Here is a 3,928-nt window from a genome sequence, read left to right on the forward strand (position 1 = left end):
CGCCCGCCTCGGCCTCCCAAAGTGCTGGGATTACAGGCTTGAGCCACCGCACCCGGCCTACTTTTAGTTCTTTAAGGAATCTCCATGCTCTTTTCCATAGTGGTTGTACTAGTTTACATTCCCACCAGCAGTGTAGAAGTGTTCCCTGTTCACCACATCCACTCCAACATCTTTTTTTTTTTTTTTAATTTTTCGATTATGGTCATTCTTGCAGGAGTAAGGTGGTAATGCATTGTGGTTTTGCTTTGCATTTCTCAGGGCTAGAAATTCTTAGCTAAAGAGGGAATTAAGAGACCTGTTGTTCTGGTCGGCTCTAAATTTGGGAGGAGGAATATGGGATTAGGGTAAATAGAACCCCTGAGTCTATAGCCTGTTGAGTGAACAGGGTGTGATGATGCAGTGATAGTTATACTGCATTGTTGGAATTGTCTCTGAGTTATTAGGGTTTCCCTGGCTTCTCAGCATCACCTCCAATTCTTCCATTTTGAGGTATTCTTAAATAAAATAAGTGTTCAGGGTTAAATAGCTCGAGAACTTATTGAGAAAAGTTGGGAAACATTTTTGTCATTATATCTAGTTGCTTGTACTTTACAGGACCAAGGAATGGGCAAATGCCAGGAGGGCAAATCTCTGTCTCCTAATCATGTCCCAGCTCTGGGATGGGGCCAAGACTTGTACCAGGGATGTCTGAAGGAACTAAGAGTCAACATATCTGAAAAGGGACGCTTGGTTTTCAGACAGCATCCCTTTCTGAATAATCTATAACTATGGATTCGCCCAGTAAAGAAAGCTCTTACCTCTTCTCTTTCCACACCAAACTTTTTCTCTTATTCTCTACTGCAAATCAAAGTACCTTTACCTAGGATGAGGTTGATTTTAGCTGGCTGTTCCTAGACATCAATCCAAGCCAAACAGTTGGAGGAATAGTAGGTTCCTTTGAGTAGGGACGCTGTGCTTGCAAGTTTTCAGTATGTTCATTTTGATTATTTTTCTATCTATGTTAGTAATATCTGTATTTCCCATCGATATCTTATTGGTCTTCTGTGGAAGTTCCATCAGCATCATCTTCAAGGTCAGTTCATGTCAACATTTATTGAGGATATATTATGAACTAGGCTCTGAACTATGTAGGAGCTAGTACATCAAAGAAAAATGCAGATTCTGTCCTCATATCTAGTAGTGAAAAAATTCATCCATCCATCATCTATTCATCCATTCATCCACTCATCATCCATCCATCCATTCACCCATCCAGCCATCCATTATCATCCATCCTTTCAATGAACATACAGATACATCTAATATGATGGTAGGAATATGACAGAGTTATAAACAGAGTTACAGAGTTGTTTGGCACCAAGAAGTAGTAGCTTTTAGCCTCATCTGAGAGGGATTTTGAAAGCTTCCTGGAGGAAATCATCATCTGTTTAGTTTTGATGCGTGAATAGAAGTCATGTGAGAAGTGGAGGCAAGGTGAGTCACGCCACAGCTCAAGGCCTGGATCCACAACATCACCCATAGATCAGGGATAGGCTGGCCACTTGAGGCCTTCTAGACTTTGTCTAGGAATGAGCTCAACGTCTCCCAGGCCCGGCGTCACGCGCTGCCCTTCACCAAGGTCTTTGCCACCTACTGCCCTTTGCGCATACAGTATGTATGTGGCAGCGTGCTGCAGCTGCAGGGCTACTGGCCTATGTACTCTGAGGACCAGCAGCGTGACCTCGCCCTGGATCTGGTGCTGCCACAAGGCCCAGACCACTTCAGCTGGGCATCATCTGACTTTGTGAACTCTGGGCCTTAGAGGAGGCCCAAAGTTGTGGTCGCCAGGCCCGGGAAGCAACAGCACAGTGGAGAGGGAGCCGGGGTGCACAGGGAAGTAGGTCCCTACTATTAACCAGGAGTTTGGGGTCCTCTCCTGAAGTAGGCAAGAACTGCACTTCTCTTTCTCTCCTGATTCTTGGTTTTCCTTTGAGTCATCTGGAGCTGCCTTCTCATCAGGTGCACTCTTCATGGGAAGCAACTCTTGCCCCCACTTCCTCTGGGCACAAGAAGTAAGTTCTGCTAAATTAAATTAAATGTGTTCCAGGCTGGGCGCGGTGGCTCATGTCTGTAATCCCAGCACTTTCGGAGGCTGAGGTGGGCAGATCACCTGAGGTCAGGAGTTTGAGACCAGCCTGACCAACATGGTGAAACCCCATCTCTAGTAAAAATACAAAAATCAGCTGGGCATGGTGGGTGCCTGTAGTCCTAGCTACTTGGGAGGCTGAAGGGGGAGAATCACTTGAACCTGGGAGGTGGAGGTTGCAGTGAGCCGAGACTGTGCCACTGCACTCCAGCCTGGGTGACAGAGCAAGACCCTGTCCAAAAAAAAAAAAATTAAATTTGCTTCAAAATGCTGTAATTTAGTGAACTGCAACCTCCTTTTTTCTTTTCTTCTTCTTCTTTTTTTTAATTGTGTGATTCCGTTTATTTAAAGCTGTAAAACTAGCAAAACTAGTCTATGGTGATAGAGGTCAGAATAGGGGATACTTTGTAGGGAGGATTTGACTGGGATGTAACCTCATTTAATATGTAAACAAACTACAACCTGACCTGAGAGTATATTTTTGTAAGAAGAAAGGAAGTCTCCTCCAATCATAGCAGCCAGCTTTCAGTCAGGGGCAGACTGTAGACTGATCAGATGTGTCTAAATTAGACAAAGGCTGATCTATAACCGATCAGGCTATATCCAATACCATTTCCTTTTTCTGTTTATAAACACTACTTGTCCACTGTTGCTGGGTGGAGGTCTCTGAGACTCTCTAATATAGCTCTCTCATTTAATGAGGTGAGTTTAAATCAGGTCTTTTTGTAGTGAACTGTACCCCTAATCAACATCATCTCCTGAACCAAGACCGACCAGCTGGACTCAAATGCTATTGAACTATGCTTATTGCATGGACTTTGAGTTGTTTGATTTTGACTAGTTGTTTGTGGAAACTCCTGATAAGGAGTGTACTTCAGTTTCTTGGCATTGTCCACTCATAGTCATCAAAATAGTCTCCCTGACTGGGTGCGGTGGCTCACCCCTGTAATTCCAGCACTTTGGGAGGCCGAGGCAGGCAGATCACTTGAGGACAAGAGTTCAAGACCAGATTGACCAACATGGTGAAACCCCAACTCTACTAAAAATACAAAAATTAGCCGGTTGTGGTGGTGGGTGCCTGTAATCCCAGCTACTTAGGAGGTTGAGGCAGGAGAATTGCTTGAACCTAGGAAGTGGAGGTTGCAGGGAGCCAAGATTGTACCACTGCATTCCAGCCTGGGTGACAGAGCGAGACTCCATCTTAAAAATAATAAAAAATAATAATAACAATAATAGTCTCTCTGATGTGTTGCTTCCCCTGGGAAGTCTTAAGTGCTCCTATGCAGTCATTCTTTATACATCAACTGGTCTATTAGGGTTAGAATAACAAAAACATGAAGAAAGCAGCACAAAGAATCATCCAACTAAGGTGAAGTTGTGAATTGTGAGTTCAATATTGAAACAAAACAAGTCCATTATGATGGTGATGGAAAATGGGGTCAAGGGCCAAAGTTTTGGTCAATCTCTCAAAATTGAGATGCTGACCAAAAGGCAGAAATGTTTAAATTAAATTTGGCCCAAAGCTGCTGGCGTATCTGTTGAACTGCAACCCAACTTAGTATTTAAGTCAGCTACCTCCCAACTGAGACCATATTCTTGTAACAAACAGCTGAATCTCAGCAAGTCACAGCTGCTGTACTTTAACCAGTCACAGGCTGCCAACTGATCAGACCATGTCCATATAAGGCAAATGCTGAGCTGTACCCCATCAAACTGTTTGTGTGTATTACTTCCAATAAATTCGGCCTGCCCATGTTGCTGGGTGAAGCACTCTGAACCTTTACTGGTTCAGGGTGCTGCCCG

This window comes from Rhinopithecus bieti, unplaced genomic scaffold (genome assembly GCF_001698545.2).
Source record: "Rhinopithecus bieti isolate Rb0 unplaced genomic scaffold, ASM169854v2 scaffold_11964, whole genome shotgun sequence".
Taxonomy (NCBI): Eukaryota; Metazoa; Chordata; class Mammalia; order Primates; family Cercopithecidae; genus Rhinopithecus; species Rhinopithecus bieti.